Source organism: Macaca mulatta, chromosome 7 (assembly GCF_049350105.2).
Source record: "Macaca mulatta isolate MMU2019108-1 chromosome 7, T2T-MMU8v2.0, whole genome shotgun sequence".
In the NCBI taxonomy this organism is placed as follows: Eukaryota; Metazoa; Chordata; class Mammalia; order Primates; family Cercopithecidae; genus Macaca; species Macaca mulatta.
Genome location: NC_133412.1, coordinates 148688480 through 148711995, shown reverse-complemented (window position 1 = coordinate 148711995; position 23516 = coordinate 148688480). Strand labels below are relative to the sequence as shown.

General features: G+C 45.3%; 1 pseudogene across 1 annotated transcript; it reads left to right on the top strand.

Moving 5' to 3' along the window:
• The first annotated feature begins 22596 nt into the window (after positions 1–22596).
• Positions 22597–23516, top strand: LOC702515 (insulin-like growth factor-binding protein 3 receptor pseudogene; annotated as a pseudogene). Its single transcript, XR_012240.5, has one exon. The product of XR_012240.5 is annotated as an insulin-like growth factor-binding protein 3 receptor pseudogene (transcript).

Sequence of the window (23516 nt, the reverse complement as noted above, 5' to 3'; positions counted from 1 at the left end):
GCATTTCACATCATTAGTATTAGCACTTTCACTTTTCTAGTTTTTACTATTCTAAGAAAAAAGCAATATGCAATAAAATATTAGATAATTACACAAAAAGGCTGCTATATAAAGAGGCAAGCTTCCTGACATTGACTGGCTGAGAGAACCACCAAATATCCCACTCTTTCCCAATTCTCATTGAAAGGACAGCAAAAAAGTGCAGTAAGGAATTGACTCAGGATAAAACTGATCATGGAAGTAAGGGGCATCAGCAGACTAGAGATTCTGATGTATTTCTAGAAGACTAAAAAAATGTTAGAAATGTGTATTATTTTATTTTTATCTTTTGAGACAAGGTCTTGCTCTATTGCCCAGGCTGGAGTGCAGTGACATGATCACAACTCAGTTCTGCTCAAGTGTTCTTCCCACCTCAGCCTCCTGAGTAGCTGGAACTGCAGGAGCATGTCACCACACATGGCTAATTTTTTTAAAAAACTTTTTGTAGAGATGGGGTTTCACCATGTTGCCCAGGCTGGTCTTGAACTCATGGACTCAAGAGATCCACCCATCTTGGCCTCCCAAAGTGCTGGGATTACAGGCATGCACCACCATGCCTGGCTGAAATGTGCCTTCTTTAGCCAATCAGTAAAAATCCAGTTTAGCACATGAACGGAATTTAATAATATATTAAATTATTATAATTTAATATATTAATATACTATATAATAACTAAATAATATAAATGTATTACATTTAAAAGCAAGTTAGAACACAATGTATTTAGCATGTTCACATTTTTCTTAAGAAAACACATATGTATTTAATTGGCAGATTATACATCGAAATGGTAACAATGACACAAACAGTATACATGTTTTCTCTAGTAAACAATTTCTATGGTTTGAATGTGTCCCCCAGAATTCATGTACTGGAAACTTAATTCCCAATCCAACATTATTGGCATGAGTAAGTGGGGCCTAATGGGAAGGGTTTAGGTCATGAGGGCTCTGCCCTCACAAATAGATTAATGCTTTCATAAAAAGGGTTTGAGAGAGTAAGTTTGCTCTCTTGTACTCTTGCCCTTTCACCTTCTGCTACATGATGACACAGGAAGAAAGTTCTGGCAAGATGCCAGCACCTTGATCTTGGACTTCCCAGCCTCCAGAACTATATACTAGTAAATTTCTGTTCATTATTAACTAGCCAGTGTCAGGTATTCTGTTATAACAGCACAAAATGGACTAAGACACATATAATGTAATAATAGAAATGACCATAAATTGTTATACACCTACAGAAAGCCAGATTTTAGAATATCTCCAAGCAATTTTAAGAATGTGGCTGTTAGAGGGGAATGGCAATAGTATGGACAGGTTGGGGTTTATATAGCTCAGTAAAATTGATAGACTTTTGCAAGATTAACCATCTTTTTCTCCATCAGCCTCATGTGTACATATGTCCAATTTTCCAATTCATGTCATAAGAAAGTCTTTAATCAATCTGGTTCCTCAGCAAATAGAACGTGATTTGTCTTAACTCCATATGGTTTCCATGTTTGGGCACACATGTTCCTACATCGTCCATTCTCCCCTCTGTAGCCTTTCCAACATTCCTTCAATCTAGTCTCCCCCATGGTAGACATAAACTACCTTGGGAATCTTGATGACAACATAAGGGGCTAGTCCCATGTAGCCTTACTGACTGCCACTCAGGAAAGGAAGGATGAGATTTCCCTGTGAGCCGCCATCCTTTTGAACATAGAATTCATGTAAATGAAATATATCTGAGCAATGTATTTCTAAACAGAATCTGGTGGTATTGAAATAGCTGTCGATTGATTTAGGGGGCATTTTGTTTTTATTGCCACCCTGGAGGTAGGCAGGATAAAGCATACAACAGCCTCTCTATGCACACTATTATCCTCAAGGATATATCTGGAAGGATACAAAGGTTATTATTCCTCTCTCATTCTACTGGTTGGGATAGCTTTTTTGGATCCATTTAGATACATGGTAGGACTAAAAAGTTAAGAACTGGCTGGGCATGGTGGCTCATGCCTGTAATCCCAGCACTTTGGGAGGCCAACGCGGGTGGATTGGTTGATCTCAAGAGTTTGAGACCAGCCTGGGCAACATGGCAAGTCCCTCTCTCTCCAAAAAGAAAGAAAAAAGAAAAGAAAAACAAAAGCTAGCTGGGAGTGGTGGTGTGCACCTGTAGTCCCAGCTACTCTGGAGGCTGAAATGGGAGGATCACTTGAGCCTGGGAGGCAGAGGTTGCAGTGTGCTGAGATCCTGCCACTGCACAATAGAGAGAGACTCTATCAAAAAAAAAAAAAAAAAAAAAAAAACAGTTAAGGGCTGAGAAAATAGACTCACCAGTGGGTTTTCTAATTCTAATTCTATTATATTATTATCTAAAGGTTACTCTTAAAATCTCCCCACATCTCTGATCCGAGACAGACTAAGCCCATGTGCTTCACGTGCCATTGAGATGACAGAGTAGATATGCAGAGAAGAGCAGATTCATAGCAACACTTAATAATGGGAGGGAGAAATGTGAGCAGACCAGGAGACAGCCTGAATAATTTCTGGGGAAGAGAAAATGAAAGAACCATTGTGAGAGAGAAACCATGGTGGAAAGAGCCTTGGCTAAAATTAATAATGTGCAAGTGCCAAGACTGGAATAGAAAGTGGAGCGGAAATGAAGGTGGGCATCAGGGTACTGCCTCAAGTTGCATCATCCAACATGATAACCACTAGCCACATGTGGGTATTGAGCCCTTGAATGTGGCCAATTAGTTCTATTAGAAACAGAACTAATTAATTTAATTTTTATTTATTTATTGAGCCAGAGTCTCGCTCTGTCACCCGGACTGGAGTACAGTGGTGAGATCTCAATTCACTGCAACCTCCACCTCCTGGGTTCAAGCAATTCTCCTGCCTCCGCCTCCAAAATAGCTGGGATTATAGGTGCCTGCCACCACGCCTGGCCAATTTTCATATATTTAGTAGAGACAGGGTTTCACCACGTTGGCCAGGCTGGTCTTGAACTCCTGACCTCAAGTGACCCGCCAGCCTCAGCCTCCCAAAGTGCTAGGATTACGGGTGTAAGCCACCGCGCCTCACCAGAACGAATTAGTTTTAGATGTGCCCTGAAGTATTTAAGAGTGATGTGTCATGTTACCTACAAGTTATATATAGATAGTATATTAGATGATATTATTAAATCATCGTGAAATTCCTCAGGTGTGATAATGACATCGTGGTTGTGTCCTTGTCTTTAGGAGATGTACGCTGAAGTACTTAAGACTGATAGGTCATGTTCTCTACAAGTTATTTTCTAATGGCTTACAAATAAATATATAAGTGTGTGTGGGGGGTGTGTGTGTGTGTATTTACACTTGATCTCAGCCAAAAGGCTGAGAAGCGATGTGTGTGTGTATTTAGAACTGGTGAACTCATTGTAGAATAGAACTCACTGTTCTATTACGGCAACTTTTTGTTTGAGTTGCTTTTTCCCAAAAACATTTTAAAAATGGTTGATAAAACACTACATGATCATAGTAGGAAAAGTTTATGTTATTTTGTCACCAAGATGAAACAAAGGCGACTCCAGTAAAAATCTACATAGAAAGTTGTAATTTGAAAAGGGAGCAAACCAAAATGTAATACAATTTTAAGCAAATGGTAGATTGTAACAGCAAAAAAAAATCCATTTGACATTTGATCCTGCAACAGTTCTCTTTAGGCGGCTCAATTTGAATAGCATAGGATTACATTTGCTTGTCTGCAGGTCGAACCTCACTATTTAGATTATCACTAAAGAATACACAATGAAAATATTATAATTGCTGTCTTCTGTTTTCAATTCTTAGGAACAATCTTTGAATAAAGCATGGAAGATGAAATTATGGTAAAGTAATATAATAAAGTCATGGTAGAATAAAAAATGACATAATGTTATTTATGGTGGTGTTCCTTCTGGTTTTAATTTTATTATTGTCTTTTCTTGTTTGTATGTTTGAAATATTTCACAGTAAAAAAATTTAAATTAATTGTTTAGCTGACCAAAATCAGAAATAGAAATAGGAGATACAGAGAAGGTATTTATAAGTTCCCCAGAAAACAGACTCTGAAACTCTAAGACTTGGGTACAGGGGGGTTATTAAAGAGTATTCTCAGAAACATCACCTGTGAAGGTTGAAGGAACCAAGACCAGGCAGGGGAGGAGTGAGTAGATACAAGACCCCAATCGATGCTGCAAGAAGTTTGGGAGGAGGTAGATGGCCCTTCGAAGTTGCTCCATTAAGGCCAATAGGCTGGCTAGGCCATTATAACACATAACCCATACTGACCAGTCACTGGATATGGGCTGCCCTCTGGGAGGTGGCATAATCTCTCACATAATCTCCAGGTATCTCCCTTCTGCCAGGAGCAATTCTTGGAGAGGGACTCACCTGAGACCCGTTAGCTGCCAGCACTCCCCAAAGTTGGGGAATCGAGGCCTTGGTCCTGAAAGGGCTCTGGGCAGCGCACCACACCACCATGTCCATTACAAGGTGGAAGGAAGTCTGCCTTATATATTTTCCTGAACTTACACTGTGTAAGCTAGACGTACTGTAAAAGGTGAGGGGCCAAGAAATTGAGATGTAAGTATATTATTTAAAGTTACAAAGATTCCGATAGACTAAATATAAAAATAAAAATTGGGAGGGGGAGCATGAGGTGAAATATAACTGAGTTAAATTCCTCACTATTCAAAGTATAGAGGAGTCTTCAAATAATGTTTAAAGCAGATAAGCTAAGAGAGAGGAGTATAAACATATTTTAGAATTCTGTCTACAACTACAGGAGGACAAAACCTAGATCTGATTTTACATGTTTACCTCTAATGAGTGAATCTAGGGGTAGGCCAATAGATGTGGAAAACTTACGTTTTCTGTACCCTTTGTAACTGTTTGAAATTTTATTACCACACACATGAACCATTTTTATAGTAGTTAAGAACAATAGCAACAACAAAAAATCTGCCCCTTAGGGACTGCTTGGAAAAACTTTCTCCTTTTATCTCCTTCCAACAGATAAACTGATTCAATCTGGCCTCTCCCATCTTATTCCTGATCAGAAAGTGCTGCCAGGAAAGCATAAAATGACCAGGCTTAGATAATACTCTACAATTTTTTGTTTTTAATTTTATTTATTTATTTATTTTTTTGAGACAGAATCTTGCTCTGTCACTTAGGCTGGAGTGCAGTGGCATGAGCTCAGCTCTCTGCAGCCTCCAACTCCCAGGTTCAAGCAATTCTCCTGCCTCAGCCTCCTGAGTAGCTGGGATTACAGACGCATGTCACCACGCCTGGCCAATTTTTGTATTTTTAGTAGAGATAGGGTTTCACCATGTCGGCCAGGCTGGTCTCAAACTCCTGACCTCAAGTGATCTGCCCGCCTCTGGCTCCCAAAGTGCTGGGATTACAGGTGTGAGCCACCGTGCCCAGCCTTATTTATTTTTTAAATTTAAAATTTAAAAACCATTTAAACCTATTTACTTACTCACCATTGTATGCCCTGCAGTTTTGAGTGAACATCCTAAGGCTACCCTTTTGTGAGTTCTCCTTTTGGTTTAGTCCTGGCTTGGTTAGCAGAACCTAAAAGAATAGACACTTCCAAAAACACGGTGGTAGGAGATGAGGTTCCAAAGCCCAGTCCTGCCAGCTCCTATGGTGGGAAGAGCGACTGGAGCCTGGGGCCCGGGACTCCTGGCAACCCCAGCTCTACAATGACTGTGGTATTCTAAGTAAGCCTCTCCCAGGCTCGGGCGTCATCTGTGGAGTGGAAGTAATAAAAGTAGCCACACACTTTGTTGAGAGAGTTCAATGAGATGATGACTAGAAAGCGCTTAGCCCTGAGCACGTGGTCACCACTCCATAAATGTCTGCTGTGTTGGTGTCACTGCTGCTACCATTTAGTTGTCACCGCTGCTCCTGGATTCCTCCGAAAAAGCTCAGGGAGATGCCATCCTCAAGCCTCATTAGGCATCTCCTTTGTGAAGAGCTCAGCCCCAAGGGCAAAATAAGGTCCCAGTGCTGCCAGCAGTCCCTACTCTCAAGCTGGAGACAAAGAGAGCAACATCAGAGTCAATTCTCTAACTACCTTAATGACACCGAGAGCTGAGCCCCAAGCCCCTGGAAAGTTCCTGTGATGTGGTTGAAAAACTCCACATCCCCCACTCAGCATGACGTCTCCACCATTTGCTGGCCTGGATGTTCTGGACCCAGGCAAAGGTCGACCATTTTCTGCTGTGTATGGCGTTCAGGACAGATTGTCCAGACAGAAAGCTCAGCTCACAAAAAGTTTCACAGCAAGACCACAGCTACGTGAATTCTACATTTTCTGTTGACAGCCCTGAAACCATAAAGTCCAGGTTCCAGTTGACTTAAACAAAAAAGAGAAAAGCACACGGTCATGGTGTTGTGCACATCCAGAAATTCAGACTGCGGGTCACCAGGCCTAGGGGCTTCTAGATGTTTAGTCTAAGGCAACACAGAGCCTGGGCCTGCCACTGAGGTTTCTTGCTCTGAATCACGCAGCACAGAGGCAACCAGCAGTGGCTTTGAAAAACCAAGCCACAGTTACACATCTCGTTGATTCTGAGGAAAGGGATGGTCCTCAGGCTCTCTGGGGGGCTCCCAACCTCATCTATAGAGCAGTTCTCTTATATGTACAGTGGGTTGTAGAGCCTGTTTCAGAATTTCTATGTCTACTTATTTTTATCCAAAAGTAATACTAAAGAAATTAAGCTATGATCATATTTAATAGTTAGTATAAGAACAAACATCTATTTTGTAAATAAATATATGTATACTGCCTTGTAAACAATTATACATATGCTTTGTTTTTTTTGACATGGAGTCTCACTCTGTTGTCCAGGCTGGAGTGCAGTGGTGCCATCTCGGCTCACTGCAATCTCTGCCTCCTGGGTTCAAGCGATTCTCATGCCTCAACCTCCCAAGTAGCTGGGATTATGGGTGTGCACCATCATGCCCAGCTAATTTCTGTATTTTTAGTAGAGATGGGGTTTCACTATTTTGGCCAGGCTGGTCTCGAACTCCTGACCTCAAGTGATCTGCCTGCTTCAGGCTCCCAAAGTGCTGGGATTACAAGTGTGAGCCACCGCAGCCAGCCCTGTATTTATATTATATACAGATATGTACAAATATTTTGGCATGCTAAAAAATTTCACAGGGGGTGGGGTGGGCTAAGGCAGTGTGTCCCAGGCCATGGGTCCCTGTGCAAAATAATTTCTAATGACATTTATAAATTAAAAAAAGTATTTTAATTTAACAGATGGAATGGAAAATCCAGGAGGATTGGAGATAGCAGCTCTGCAGGACAAAGCCCCCACTCCCTCATATGGTCCCTCTTCTTTCTGGTAAGCTTTCCAGCCAGAAGCTGGAGACATTTCACTCTTCGCTGCTCTTCACGCTTAGCTGCTCCGGTCACTGGTCCAGGACCTCCCGCCCACCATTGTCTTTCTCAGCTCTGCTCTTCTATTCTTTTTTTTTTTTTTTTTTGAGGTGGAGTCTCACTCTGTCGCCCAGGTTGGAGTGCAGTGGTGCGATCTCGGCTCACTGCAAACTCCGCCTCCCTGGTTCACACCATTCTCCTGCCTCAGCCTCCCGAGTAGCTGGGACCACAGGCATCCGCTACCACACCCGGCTAATTTTTTGTATTTTTAATAGAGACGGGGTTTCACTGTGTTAGCCAGGATGGTCTTGATCTCCTGACCTCGTGATCCGCCTGCCTCGGCCTCCCAAAGTGCTCTTCTATTCTTGCTGCTTCCTCTGGGTTGTCCCCTACCCCTCTGGCCTAGCCAACTCCTAGTTGTTCCTTAGGCCTGCACTCAGTTGCCATCCCCACTGGGAAACGTTCTCTGATGCACCAGGTTGGAGGTTCTTGGGAGCCCTTCACTGCCTGTGCATTCCCTTAGCATGGCGTTTTCATCTCATTGCCACTCTATTCACAGGTCCATCTCACTCGCTAACTGGAGACAACATCGTCTTAGTCCCTCTGCTCCTCGGTACCCAGCACGACGCCTGCAGGGGAAGTTACCACGGAGGCCTCTTCTCTTCCATTCGTGGTGCCATGAAGACCACTGATTAAAACCTGCTTCAGAAAAGAAGGAGCATCTTCTTCAGACTCCCATTCCTTCTGGAGCATAAGCCAAATAGTGACTGCCAGGCCAAGAGTCTCTCTTCAAGAAAGAGAAGAAAGTTCCCCTTCAACAACACTCCCCCTACACCCCCTCAGGACTGTGGTTCCTCCAGCACGAAGCCTAACCAAGGACTTCCCCTGGTGGCTCTGTCACAGCACAGGCTGAGTGAGCTCCTTCTGCAGAAACTCGATAACATCAGAATATGGTGAGGTTCCAGGCAGCAGACCGTCCTTCTGCTGTGACTGGAAAAGAGGCCTTCAAAAGAGCTGAAGGCCTCCTCTGGGCAGGGCCCTCCAGAGGCCCAGGGTGGCTGGCTTCTCAGGGTTTCTCAGCAGCTTCCCTGCTTCTGTTCATCTCCCTCCATCTCTGCGCGCGGGCCTTCCCCACATGTCTGAGGATGGACACCCCCCAGCAACTCGAGCCCACGTTGCCTCAGTCCAAGCCATCAGAGGAGTCTGAGAAGCCCCTCAAAGTCAAAATTCCAAACTGGGAGAGGGGCTCTCATGAGTCTACTTTGAGTCAAGAGTCTAGTCCTGTGCTCGGTCACTCACTGGGGGTGAGGAGTTGGTCTTACAAACATGGCTGCCAGCGCTCATTCTTACAGAGGGCGCTGAACAGCTCTCACAGACAGGGACCAGAGGGATTGTAGTTGAGAGCATTCTCTCAAAAGTGTCATCTGTAGGAAGTAAAGAAGGAAGCAGAAAAATAGAAGCTGAATTTCTATTCAGGGCCCGATGCTCTGGCAAATGTCTTAAAAACAAGGAGTTTCACTCCCTGGAGAAGAGAGTTAGGGTTTTTTGTCCACCTCATGCCGGGAACTCTGCAATAGGGCAGAAGGTTGGAGACGTTCTTACCTTGAAGGAGCTAACAATCCCTTGGGAATGTCACAAAGGAAACTAAAGCAGCATTAGAGAGCCTGGCCCTTCCTTCGAGCCCACCCACACCCCATCCCTCAAGGCCTAGATCACATTCCTCCTCCTCCTCCTCCTCCTCCTCCGTGAAGCCTTTTCTCACCACTCCAGCTTTGTTGTTGAGAGGGACATGATGTGGTGTGGCAGAGAGAACCAGGAACTGAGAATCAGTCACCAGGGACCTGGCTCTGGCTTTGCCACTAACTAGCTGTGTGACCCTGAAGATGCCTTTGGTGCAGCCTCAGTGGCCTCATCTGTAGGCTGAGGATGCTTGATCTACTCTAGGGAAGCCTTTACAGAGCCTTAAAACTTTAAGAGTCTATGAAAATGTTATCTCCAACTCCTGAGAACTTCTTCAGAATGAAAAGTTGGGGCAACACGATTCCTTTCCTAATTTCCAATGGTCTTATCATGGCTTAAGGTGAAAATGCAACATGGCAGATTGGTTAGGAGCATGGGCTCTCAAAGGGTGACTTATCCATGCTCTGCAGTATCTTCTCATTGGCAGAATGTTCTAGAGTGGACTCTCTGGCTGCTTCCTGTGGTATTATAAGCTTTGCAAAAGCAGAGGATGTCCCACCTCCTGTGATTTTGCACACTTGGAAACTTGCCAGCTCTGGACAACCCAAGTGACATCTATGTTTTTCTACCTACATTTGGGATCTTGACTGGCATTCTGGAACAAGTTCTACCACTCTGGAAAACTTAAGCCTGCAGCTTCTATTGCTGGTACCCATATGGTTGCCAAACTTGAAATTATGATGTTGACTAAATCCCATCAATAATATCAGGTGACCCTTAGGGTTGCTGTGGGACTGGAAGTTGGCCAATTTCTGTTACCTTAATGTATGAAGATAAATGAGCAGAGGTCCTAAGTGTTTTCAAATAGTTTGATAATTTATAGAAGAAGAAGAAAAGGGAAAGAAGAGGTAGAGGAAGAAGAGGAAGAGGGAGGGGAAAAAGAAAAAGGAGAAGGGGAAAAAAGTGAGGGGAGGAGGTGATGAGGAAGAAAATGGCACTGAAATTTGACACAAAGAAAATAAACTAATTTTGAAACTCGCGGAACTGCGCAGTGACTGTAACACAGTTCTACTACAACCTCATGCAGTTGGGTCTTTGTGTAAGGATGATGTTGCTACTTTCTGTGGACAAAATCTCAAGGTGTCAAATGTCAAGTGTCAGCAGTTGGAAGGACCTTGAAACTCAGAAACTCTATGAAAGGATATCCTTTCACATTGAGATTTTAGCTATCTCTTATGTTCATCTACGCATAGACTTCATTTAAAATTCTGTTAAATGAAATCAACAGTTTTATGATACTTCCCTCCTCCGAAAATGATGGGGGGAGCTAGCATCAGACCGGCTGAATTGACTCACAGCTCCACCCCTTGCGAACCATGTGCCTTTAGGCAAATTATTTGATCTTTCAGCACCTTAATTTTCTCACCTGAAAAATGAAGATATTACCAGTATATACATCATCCAGCTGTTTGGAGGACTCCATGACTTTACGGCTTGGGCGCACTTGGTGAATGGCAGCCTCTGCCATCATTAATATGGCTGTATCCTGTGACTCAGAATGTGACTCAGAGGCAAAGAGGTCTCACATCATGTGACAAGTCTTTGGGGCAAATGTCCAGTGACATCGCCAATTTCCTTCCCAAAGCCAAGAATCACTTAGCTCCATGACCGCCATGTTCACAGGCTTCATTTCACTGGCCAGAGAATGGAAGCTCAGCAAAACCACACATGCCCGGGTGGCCCATGCTCCAGCTCAGCCTTTTAGCTCTGCAGAGATGCACCACTTAATATTCCCCAACACCACCTCTTCTCTGCAGCACGGTAGAGGAAGGGTCCAGCACCTTCCTTCAGCACCACAAAAAAACAGTTGATTTACCTGTGCGAACATCTAAAGGTCGCTTCTCCCATGACACACAATGAAAGGACAACTGAGCCGAGATTCCCAGTGACCCTTTGGGCATCATGGGGATGGGAAGATGGGGTGGTGGAATCTCCCCATCTTTGAAGAAAGGTGACATCAGCATGGCCTGCTACCATCCACTCAGGCCAGGAAAGGTCTCAGCTGACCATCCTGGCTAACACAGTGAAACCCCGTCTCTACTAAAAATACAAAAAATTAGCCGGGCGTTGTGGTGGGAGCCTGTAATCCCAGCTACTCTGGAGGCTGAAGCTGGAGAATGGCATGAACCGGGGAGGTGGAGCTTGCAGTGAGCCGAGATCGTGCCACTGCACTCCAGCCTGGGGGACAGAGCGAGGCTGTGTCTCAAAAAAAAAAAAAGAAAGAAAAGGTCTCAGCTGTAATGAGACCACCTTGCCCCATCCCCACCCCCAAAATGACCACATGGACAGGGACTGCCTCCCCTAGTTGTGGAATAACAGGGCACCTATACATCTGCTGATGTAAACCTTTAATGGATAATCATATAAGATATTTCACTATAACCAGGTTTCTTTTAAAGCAAGTACAATAGTTCTAACTTTCTTTATCACAATAATGTAAAGAGTTGAAAAATTCTAATAGTGCAGAACTTATGAGAATCAGAGAGATATTTCCAGAAACAATAATCGCAGCCACCATTCATTGAGCACCTACTATGTGCCAGGCCCCATGCCAAGTGCTTTACAATCAGAATCTCATTTGAGGCTCACTCCACTCTGTGAGGTAGGTATTATGAGGGTCCCATCTTACAGATGAGGAAACTGAAACTCGCCCGATATCACACCATGTTAGGAAAGAAAAAAAAAGTTAATACCATAAGTGTAGTTGATTTATGATTCAACTATGAAGATTGGGATGGAAGGAAGCCCAGAAAAATGAAAACAGTTCATCTGATGGGGTGATAAGATTATCGGGGATGTTTTTCCCCTTGGTAAATATTTCTGTTGTTTTTGTACATTGATGCATTATACTACAGGGTAGAGAAGTTGCTTTCAAGCAGGACTTTGCAGCCCCAGAGTGACATGGCCGAAAGTCTGTGAGAAGCGGGGGGGTCATGGACTTGTCAGCCTGGTGATAAATGTCCTAGGAGAAGACAAGCACCCTCCCCAATCCCCCTCCCCACTCTCCATCCCCGCCTCCTCCCAGCCCACCTCCCAGCATGCTCCCAGGCTCTGAGTGAATTGCTGGGTGTGCAGGGAGAGTTTGGGGGAAACCCCTTCTCCAGCTCAGATTGACTTTGTAAAACTCACTGCAAATTTGCTCCTTTGGAACCTAGAGTGTTTTTTTCTTCTTCTTCTTCTCTTTTATGAATCAGCACAGAATTGGCCTGTGTGGGGGCCAGAGAAGTTTCTAGAATATAAATCTCACTGAGGCCTGGTGCACCTCAGCCTATAGACGCCTCAGTCCTCCCTCAGATTCCCTGCCCCATTAGGGGCACAGGCCAGGCTTACTTCAGCCCAGGCCCCAAGCTGAATCTTACCCTCCCTTTCTCCAGGGGCGTGAGCCCAGAGACAAGACTCCCAGTCACCCATTCCGAAGTCAATCTGTAGGGTCCCTGTAATCAGCATGTGTAAAGAGGGGAGAGGTCCCTGGGAGAAATGGTGGCTCCCCGCCCCTAAATTCAGCTACCCCCAAAGCATGATGAGAGGAGACATGCCCTAGACTCCTCTCCACAAAGAGCCCCAAGTCAGGTGCCCCACAGGTGCCGTCCCTCTTTCCTCCCTCTCCCCGCAGGCTTAGCGACCCTCCCCACCGCCAAGCTGCTAATGAGAGCAGTGGCCTGATTCACTTGTCCTCTTTCAAGTCCACCTGATGTCATATGTTGCCCCTCGGAGGGCATTTTCAGATCACCTGGGTCCCATGATCTTATTTCCGAGATGAGTCAATGGAGGCTCAGAGCCGTGAAGTAACTTGCCAAGCTCGCCAGCCGGGAGGTGCCAGGCTGGGATTTCTTGCCCCTACCACCATGCTGTACCATCTCCTTGCCTTGTGAAATGAGGTTTCTCATACACAGTATATAAGAACTATGGTTTTGTTCATGAACATTACCTTCATCTTTCTTTCGTTATTTTTATTTTTTTGAGACAGTCTCACTCTGTCACCCAGGCTGAAGTGCAGTGGCTCGATCACAGCTCATTGCAGCCTCAAGTTCCCGGGCTCAGGGGATCCTCCCGCCTCTGTCTCCAGAGTAGCTGGGACCACAAGTTCGCGCCTCCACACCTTGCTATGTTTTATTTTTATTTTTTGATAGAGATGGGGAGGGGGTGAGTCTTGCTATGTTGCCTGGGCTGGTCTCAAACTCCAGGCCTCAAGCAATCCTCCCACCTCAGCGTCCCAAAATGCTGGGATTACAGGTATCAGCCGCTGTGCCCGACCAACTGTCATCTTAATATCAGGCTGTGGAGGGGGATCAGGGAAAAGGAGTAATAGATGAGCTTGAGGGGTTGGGTCTGAAGAGGTGCTTGGAACCCCAAAAAGAGAGGCCAAGAGCTGACTACAGGCCAAGTCCTAATCTCAGTTATATGCCAAGACTTGCAAATGCCAGCTACCCAGAGACAGTGAGGGGCGGAAAGGAGGACAAAAAGAGATCAGCTATAAAAAACTAAAACTCGTCCCAAAATAAAGACTTAGAAACAAAAAATAAAAATGAAACACCACTTATCTTGTTATTCCTGGAGCCATCAGATTTTCAATGATCTAATATCACTTTGACTGTTTTTTCTCCTCTGTTCAAGCTTCTTTCTCATTGTGTTCATTTTGTAAGCTACTGCAAAAATTTTGGGGAGTGAACAAGCCTTAAATCGTAAATAAGTAAGTGCAATCTATCGCTTTATCTTTTTGGTGGTGATTTATGCTGCCTAAGTTCAAAGCCAGGCTCTGTAGGGTACATGTGCTGGAATTCACTGATGGAGGGGACGTCTGTGTGGGGTCCTCCTTGGTGCCAGGTGCAGAGGTGCAGACAACCTGTGACCACATGCAACGTCTCAGTTCCACTCTTAAAGAACAGAGGCCCCAACCTCAACCTCAGAGGGCTTTCCAGCCCCGTTCCCGGACGAGCTGTCCCATGGTTCTGAAACTGACTGACAGTGGAGGAGGGGAGCACACCACTCTGGTGGAGCCCAAGAGACCACTCGTAGCCACTTCCTCTGCCCCCTCAACCATCAACCCAGACATCATCCATTGAACAATTATTTAACACCAGCTTGTGCCAGGCTCCACGCCACAGCTGGGAATTCATCAGTGACCAAAACTGATGGAGCCCCTGCCCTAGAGCCCACGGTCTAATGGGGGAGACAGATGAGTAAGCAATTGTAATTCTAGCCGGGCACGATGGTGCACACCTGTAATCCTAGCACTTTGGAAGGCCGAGGTGGGAGGATTGCCTGAACTCAGGAGTTTGAGACCAGCCTGGCAACATGGTGAAACCACGTCTCTACAAAAAAATACAAAAATTAGCTGGGCATGGTAGTGCGTGCCTGTGGTCCCAGCTACTTGGGAGGCTGAGGTGTGAGGGTCGCTTGAGCCTGGGAGGTTGAGGCTGCAGTGAGCCGTGATTGTGCCACTGCACTCCAGCCTTGGTGACAGAGTGAGACCCTGTCTCAAAAAAAAAAATATATATATATATATGTGTGTGTGTGTGTGTGTGTATTTCCTATATATATGTGTGTATTTCCATGCAATAAATGCCACAAGAGAGGAAGGGAGGAAGTACAGAGGAGGGGTGTCCAATCCAGACCTGAGGGAGTCAGGATCTCTTCCCAGAGGAACTAAAATTTAAATTAAGACAGCAGAGCTCTATAAGACATAGGCTGGCATGGCAGAGACTAACTCTCATGTTTCCTCTGCCTCCTGGACACAGAACAAGACTACATTTCCTAGCCTTCTTTGCAGTGAGGTGTGACTACACCACTGAGTTTTAAGTTAATGGAATGTGGACAGATGAGAAGCACCACTTCCAGGCCTGGCCCATATTCTTTGCTCATTCACTAGCTAAATGCAGAAGACTCCAAAGTCCCAGAGGAAAGTAGAACCACAAGACCAAAGGAGCCTGGATCCCTGAATCACCACGTGGAAGACCTGTCCACCAATGGGGAGTTATTGCATGCATGAGAAATAAAGTTTGTTGTAAAGCCATGGAGATTTGGAGTTTATCTGTTACAGCAACTGGTGTTACCCTAACTTATAGCCAAGTAGGAGTGGGAGATAAAGTATGCCAGAACAAAAATTAGTAAAAGCGGTGACTTGTGCCTGTATTCCCAGCTACTTGGGAGGCTGAGGTGGGAGGATTACTTGGGCCCAGGAGCGTGTGACCAGCCTGGATAACATAGTGAGACCCTGTCTGGAAAAAAAAGACTAACTAACCTAACTTCAGTAGGTAGCAGTCAACCAAATGGACAGGAAAGAATGAAGGTTCTGAGGCAAATAACGGGATCAAACCCTGGCTCCATATTGCCTGGCTATGTGATCTTGGGCAAGTTATTTAATATCTTTGCATTCTAGTTTCCTCTTTTGTAAAATGAGGATAATAATATCTTCCTTGAAGGGTTGTAGTGAGTATTAAATAAATAGAACCTAGGATGTTCCTAATACAAAAGGCGTATCAAATAATACAGTCCTTACTCCAAACTGTATGCATTCATAGAATGACATTTATCTAATAATATGCTTTGGTAACTGGTAACAGTAACAATAATAATAAACATTTACTAAGAACTATTTATACTCCAGGCACTATTCTAATTATTCACACGTATTAATTAATTCCTTACTCATAGCCCTATGAATTAGGCATTACTTTCCCCCCAATTTTATAGATGAAGAAACTGAGGCACAGCGGTGTTGGTAATGTGTCCAAGGTTATCAGCTGGTACATGGTGGAACTAGAGTTTAAATCTAGGCAGGCATGTTTACAATTTCATGCTGCAGATGAAGAAACAGAGAGGTGGCGTAAATTGTTAAAGCCACACAGTCTCAAGGTGTTCTGGGGTTGAGGGCTCCAGCACCAGCCATGACTTCTTGGGATTCTATAGGGGCAGGGAGCAGACGGCCTCAACTGACTCCGTGAGAAACACCATCCTTTGCATCTTGGCAGGTGTGCTGGTGGCTTTGGCAGTAATGACGCTGACCAAAACCAAAGACATCCTCAGTCAATAGTGAGAAGTCAGCAGGTGAGCACACCCTGCGTCCCCTCCAGCAATGGCACTTCACCTGTCTCTGGCTGTGAAATGGAGGCTGAGGGGTTTGGGTTTTTAAAAGAATGACTTTTCCATCAGATCTTTAAAGAGGCTTACACTGGAGTCACCTCATTTAGAAGTTTTCTTTTAAACTTTTTTTTTCCAGTTTTTTTTTTAATTAATTAATTTATTTATTTTTTTCTTTCGAGATGGAGTGTCGTTCTGTCGCCCAGGCTGGAGTGCAGTGGCGCGATCTCGGCTCACTGCAAGCTCCGCCTCCCGGGTTCACGCCATTCTCCTGCCTCAGCCTCCCAAGGAGCTGGGACTACAGGCGCCCGCCACCACGCCCGGCTAATTTTTTGTATTTTTAGTAGAGACGGGGGTTTCACCGTGTTAGCCAGGATGGTCTCGATCTCCTGACCTTGTGATCTGCCCGCCTTGGCCTCCCAAAGTGCTGGGATTACAGGCGTAAGCCACCGCGCCCGACCCTTTTTTTTAAGTTTAAAAGAATTCTCCATCTCAGAAAAAGGAAACAAAACTAAACAGTTCCAAGAAATTGGGCTTCAGAGAGCAAACCTGAAGAAGAACCTGCTCCACAAGAAAGGGGCTGGACTTGAACTTGCCGAGCTTCCAAATGACCACGAGAGGGCAGCAAAGACACTGCCCAGAGAAGGCTGACGCCCCAGGATCTTCCTAGAATCATCCTCCAAGGAAGGGCTTTGTCCGTCACTCTGAGCATCCCCTAGACTTGGAGTCTCAGTTATTTAAAAAAGAATGGGCTTTGGGCTTGTTCTTCAGATCATGTAACTAATGCACGGGAACTTTGGAAAATTTGGAAGGTCTGGAAATATGTGAATCAAATTATTATAATCCTGCCATTCAGAGAGAACTACTGTTAATATTTTAATGAATATCCTTCTGGACAGATGTAGAAATGGATGGAAATTTAGATACTGATACATATACGTATATTTTTTGATTTCCTGAAACTGACATCAGTCAGTATATACGAATTGGTGGTCTGTCAGCAGGCCGGACGCGGTGGCTCACGCCTGTAATCCCAGCACTTTGGAAGGCCGAGGTGGGCGGATCATGAGGTCAGGAGTTTGAGAGCAGCCTGGTCAACATGGTGAAACCCTGTCTCTACTAAAGATACAAAAAATTAGCCGGGCGTGGTGGTGCATGCCTGTAATCCCAGCTACTCAGGAGGCTGAGGCAAGAGAATCACTTGCACCTGGGAGGTGGAGGTTGCAGTGAGCCAAGATTGCGCCATTGCACTCCAGCCTGGATGACAGAGCAAGACTCTGTCTCAAAACAATAACAACAACAACAACAACAAACCCAACAGCAAAAAAAAGTATAGCCATATATATCTGCATGCATATATGGCTATATTATTTGCCCAAGTGTCTCTCACTTGGGCAAGTCCCAAGTGAGACTTAGAGGACCAGTCCCTACTGCACCCAGCACAGGGGTGAGGGGCCAGCACAGTGAAGGGTGGGCAGGCAAGACCAGCGTCCTCTGGTGCCAGTGGTCATTCTGCTGGCTGTCTCCATAGCCTGGGGCTAAGCTTTCTGCAGTCTTAAGGAGAGGAAGTCGTGGAGCTTTCTAGCTCAAAAATATTCTGCTGCATGAGCAGGTGCTCCGAGTTCGTTGAATTTCATCAAAATGAGTCATACCAAAGGTGTGAAAGAGTGGCAGGGTTTAAGGAGTTACCACTTCCTGGTTCCACATGGGTACATCATCCTTTAACCCCAGACAGAGGCACTACTCATTGGGAATTCAGGCTGCAGCAATGGGCATGGCGTTTTCTCTCCAATGCAAAGACTTCAAACCATTTCTTTGTCTTTGGATGTGGCCACCTATTCCCAGAGAAAAACAACAGCGTTCTTACTCTGCAACCCCTTTGCTCGTTGTTAAATGAGCTTCAAACCTAAAAAACAAAAACAAGAAAAAACAAAAACAAGAAAAAACAAAAACAAAAAAAAAACCCCACTGAAAGTGCAGCAATGCCTGAATTGAGTTTTAAATGAGACACAGGTGTTGACTAGGTGACGGGATGGGGACATCTCATTACCCAGAATTATAAGCAACTCTTGTTTCTCCACAAAAGTAGATGGGCCACCACTGATTTCCTAAGGGAATTCTTTGTCCTTGCTTTGGAGTGAGATAAATCCGGCTTTGAATATCAACTCCACTACATCCTTATTTTGTCCTTGGGCAAGTCACGTAACACGGGGCATTCCAAGGTAGAGCCAAGACTAAAATGTTGGAACCATTTAGAAGGAAGTGTCAGCTGTTCAGTATGGCTGGAGCAGAGAATGAGAGGAGCCAGAGCAAGACGGGGCAGGGATGCCACACCAGGGAAGCCCACCAGGAGCTGCCACAGGATTTTAAGCAAATGGTTAAATCATATGATGACAGATGATATTTTTCCAGTCTCACAAGAGTTATGGCAAAAACCAACCACATGTATTGGAGGTTTTATGTATTTTACACATATGAAACTACACATATAGTCCATTGGCAGCATTCTCTCCTATTCGGGTGACCCTTATTGGCTCCCATAGGCAGTTTGGCAGGCTTCCTACCCACCCCTACTCTCCATCCCAGGTGCGCCCATGAGATAATTCCAGTGAGGGTTGTCTCCACCCTCTTAAATGTGTTGTGGTCACATTCATAGCTCAGATGGTCTTTTCTCTTTCTTTCCTTCCTTCCTTCCCTTCCTTCCTTCCTTCCTTTCTCTTTCTTTCTTTCTTTTTCTTTCTTTCTTTCTTTCTTTTCTGTCTTTTCCTTTCTCTCTCTCCCCTCCATTCCTTCCTTCCTTCCTTTCTTTTTCTTTCTTTCCTTTCTTTCTCTTTCTCTCTCTTTCCTTTCTTTTCCTTTCTTTCTTTTTCTTTTCTTTCCTCTCTCTCCCCTCCATTTCCTTCCTTCCTCTTTCTTTCTTTTTCTTTCTTTCTCTCTTTCTTTTCCTTTCTCTCTCCCCTCCCTTCCTTTCTTTCCTTCTTTCTTTCTCTCTTTCTCTTTCTCTCTTTCTCTCTTTCTCTCCTTTCTCTCTCTCTTTCTTTTCCTTTCTCTTTCTTTCTTTCTTTCTCTCTCTTTCTTTCCTGTTTCTTTCTTTTTCTTTCCTTTCCCCTCTTTCTCTCCCCTCCATTCCTTCCTTCTTTCCTTTTCTTTTTTTCCTCCTTTCTTTCCTTTCTTTCTCTCTTTTTCCCTTTCTTTCTTTCTCTCTCTCTCTCTTTCTTTCTTTCTTTCTTTCTTTCTTTCTTTCTTTCTTTCTTTCTTTCTTTCTTTCTTTCTTTCTTTCTTTCTTTTTCTTTCTCTCTCTCCCCTCCCTTCTCTCCCTTCCTTCCTTCCTCCCTCCCTCCCTCTCTCTCTCTCGTTCTTTCTTTCTTTCCTCTAGATGGAGTTTCACTCTTGTTGCCCAGGTTGGAGTGCAATGGTGCAATCTTGGCTCATTGCAACCTCTGCCTCCTGGGTTCAAGTGATTCTCCTGCCTCAGCCTCCCAAGTAGCAGAGATAACAGGTGTGTGGCACCATGCCCGGCTAATTTTATATTTTTTGTAGAGACAGGGTTTCACCATGTTCACCATGCTGGCCAGGCTAGTCTCGAACTCCTGACCTCAGGTGATCCACCTGCCTCGGCCTCCCAAAGTGCTGGGATTACCGGTGTGAGCCACCGCGCCTGGCCTCAGATGGTGTTTCTTAACCTCTATCTGTCAATTATGCTCAAGCCTAGCCAAGTTGGGGTGAGTGGGTAGGAAAGGAAAGAGGTCTTTTTAGCAGAGGGGGACATCTGGGTGCTCAGCAGAGAGGTAATATTCAGAGGTGAGGTCTCCTTGAGACTTGGCACTCCCAGGCATTCACGCTGACCCATCAGAATTCATCATGAAGTTGGAGCATGATATGGTTTGGCTTTGTGTCCCAACCAAATCTCCTCTCGAAATGTGATCCCTACATGTCAAGGGAAAGAGATGATTGGATCACGGGGTTGGTTTCCCCCATGCTGTTCTCGTGATAGTGAGTGAGTTCTCACGAGATTTGATGGTTTCATAAGTGTTTGGAAGTTCCTCCTTCATGCTTCTCTCTCCTGCTGCCTTGTGAAGAAGGTGCGTGGCTTCCCCTTCGCCTTCTGCCATGATTGTAAGTTTCCTGAGGCCTCCCAAGCCATGTGGAACTGTGGGTCAGTTAAACCTCTTTCTTTATAAATTACCCAGTCTCAGGCAGTATCTTTACAGCAGTGTGAGAATGAACTAATACAGAGCTTCTTTCTCAGACCTCTATTGTGGCAGGTTTTGTTTGTTTTATATATATATATATATTTTATGTATATACATATATATATATTTTATGTATATACATATATATATATATATATATATTTTTTTTTTTTTTTTTTTTTTTAACTTTGAGACAGGGTCTCACTCTTGTCACCCAGACTAGAGTGCAGTGGTGTGATCACAGCTCACTGCAGCCTCAACCTCCTTGGCTCAAGTGATCCTCCCACCTCAGCTTCCCAAGTAGCTGGGACCACAGGCATGCGCCACCGTGCCTGGCTAATGTTTTTTTTTAATTTTCGTAGAGACAGCATCTCACTATGTTGCCCGGAGTGCAGTGGTACAATCATGGCTCACCCAGGCTCAAGCCTCCCGAGTAGCTGGGACTACAGGCATGCACCAGCACACCTGGCTAATTTTTTGATTTTTTTTACACATAGGGGTCTCACTATGTTGCCCAGGCTGGTCTCAAATTCCTGGTCTCAAGTGATCCTCCTTCCTTAGCTGCCCAAAGCACCGGGGTTAAAGACATGAGCCACTGCACCTGGGCCTGTAGCAGTTATTTCCTTCTGCCTCCCACACTGCAATTGGGAGGCAGTGCAGCAGGGAGGGAATGAATCCAGGCCTGTGGGTCACGTAGACCTTGGTATAAATTTTGCCCCATCCCTGATAGGTTTAGGACCACAGGCAAGCAGTGTAAACTCTTTGGGCCTCCGTTTCCTTGCCTGTCAAGTGAAAAATCACATTATTTACTAATTCTTTTTCTTTTTTTTCCCCTGAGATGGTGTCTCACTCTGTCGCCCAGGCTGGAATGCAGTGTTATGATCTTGGCTCACTGCAACCTCTGCCTCCCGGGTTCAAGCAATTCTCCTATCTCAGCCTCCTGAGTAGCTAGGACTACTGGCATGCGCCACCATGCCCGGCTAATTTTTGTGTTTGCAGTAGAGACAGGGTTTCACCATGTTGGCCAGTCTGGTCTTGAACTCCTGACCTTGTGATCTACCTGCCTTGGCCTCCCAAAGTGCTGGAATTACAAGCGTGAGCCACCGCACCTGGCCATTATTTACTACTTCTTAACTTATTGAGAGAATTAAATGAGATGAGCAAGCATTCAATACATCTAAACTAGAATTGTTACCAAAATTAATTGTTTCATGCTCATATCTCTCCCACTGTACTGAAAGCTCCTGGGAGGGCAAGAATGGTATCATATTCATCTCCCTGTGATAAGCAGTGTGGACTCACTCATTAGGCCCTGTAGGCAGAGTGGTTAGGGCCCAAAATACTTTTAGAAGCCCATAAAAATGTTTTAATTTCTTTTAAAACAAGGGAAAAAATGAAGACAACCTAGCCTGATTAGATTTGTCTTTATAGCAATGCAGTTGTAAAAATATCATTATTGGCTGGGTGCAGTGGCTCACGCCTGTAATCCTAGCACTTTGGGAGATGGAGGTGGGCGGATTATCTGAGGTCGGGAGTTCGAGATCAGCCTGGCTAACATGGAGATACCCCATCTCTACTAAATATACAAAATTAGCTGGGTGTGGTGGTGCTCACCTGTAATCCCAGCTACTCCGGAGGCTGAGGCCGGAGAATCGCTTGAACCTGGGAGGCAGAGGTTGCAGTGAGCCAGGATCGTGCCACTGCACTCCAAACTGGCTAACAGTGAGACTCAGTCTCAAAAAATAAAAATAAAATAAAATTGAAATTAAAATATCATTGTTATTATTATTATTTTAATGGAGGATGTCAGGCCTCTGAGCCCAAGCCTGCACATATACATCCAGATGGCCTGAAGTAACTGAAGAATCACAAAAGAAGTGAAATGGTCTGTTCCTGCCTTAACTGATGATACTACCTTGTGAAATTCCTTCTCCTGGCTCATCCTGGCTCAAAAGCTCCCCCACTGAGCACCTTGTGTCCCCCGCCCCTGCCGGCCAGAGAACAACCCTCTTTGACTGTAATTTTCCACTACCTACCCAAATCCTGTAAAACTGCCCCACCCCTATCTCCCTGTGCTGACTCTCTTTTCGGACTCAGCTCACCTGCACCCAGGTGATTAAAAAGCTTTATTGTGGGGGCGCCGGCCTCCGCCCGGCCGGGAGGGGCTCTCTTCGGAGGCTCAGCCCCCTCTGCTCCCCATGGGCAACTGCCAGGCAGGGCACAACCTGCACCTGTGTCTGGCCCACCACCCACCTCTGGTCTGTGCCACTTTGATCCTGCTGCTCCTTGGCCTCTCCGGCCTGGGCCTTGGCAGCTTCCTCCTCACCCACAGGACTGGCCTGCACAGCCCTGACCTCCCCCAGGACTGGGTCTCTTTTTTGAGATCTTTTGGCCAGCTGACCCTGTGTCCCAGGAATGGGACAGTCACAGGGAAGTGGCGAGGGTCTCACGTCATGAGCTTACTGACCACCTTGAACTTCGGAGACAGTCCAGACAGCAACAAGACCCAGACATTCCAGGCCACAGTCCTGGGTAGTCAGAAGGGACTGAAAAGATCTTCTGCAGGACAACTGGTCCTTATCACAGCCAGGGTGACCACAGAAAGGACTGCAGGAACCTGCCCGTATTTTAGTGCTGTTCCAGGAATCCTACCCTCCAGCCAGCCACCCATATCCTGCTCAGAGGAGGGCGCCGGAAATGCTACCCTGAGCCTTAGAATGGGTGAGGAGTGTGTTAGTGTCTGGAACCACGAAGGCCTTGTGCTGACCAAGCTGCTCACCTCGGAGGAGAGGAGCTGGCTCTGTGTGGCCCCAGGCTGCTGGTCTTGGGCTCCTTCCTGCCTCTCTTCTGTGGCCTTCTCTGCTGTGTCACTGCTACGTGCTTCCACCCACGCCGGGAGTCCCACTGGTCTAGAACCGGGCTCTGAGGGCACCAGCCTAGTTCCCAACTTGTTTCTCAGGTGTGAATCAACTTCTTGGGCCTTTGCTCTGAGTTGGAAAAGGTCTTAGAAAAAGTGAAGAGCTGGAATGTGAGGGAAAATAAAAAGCTTTTTTGCCCC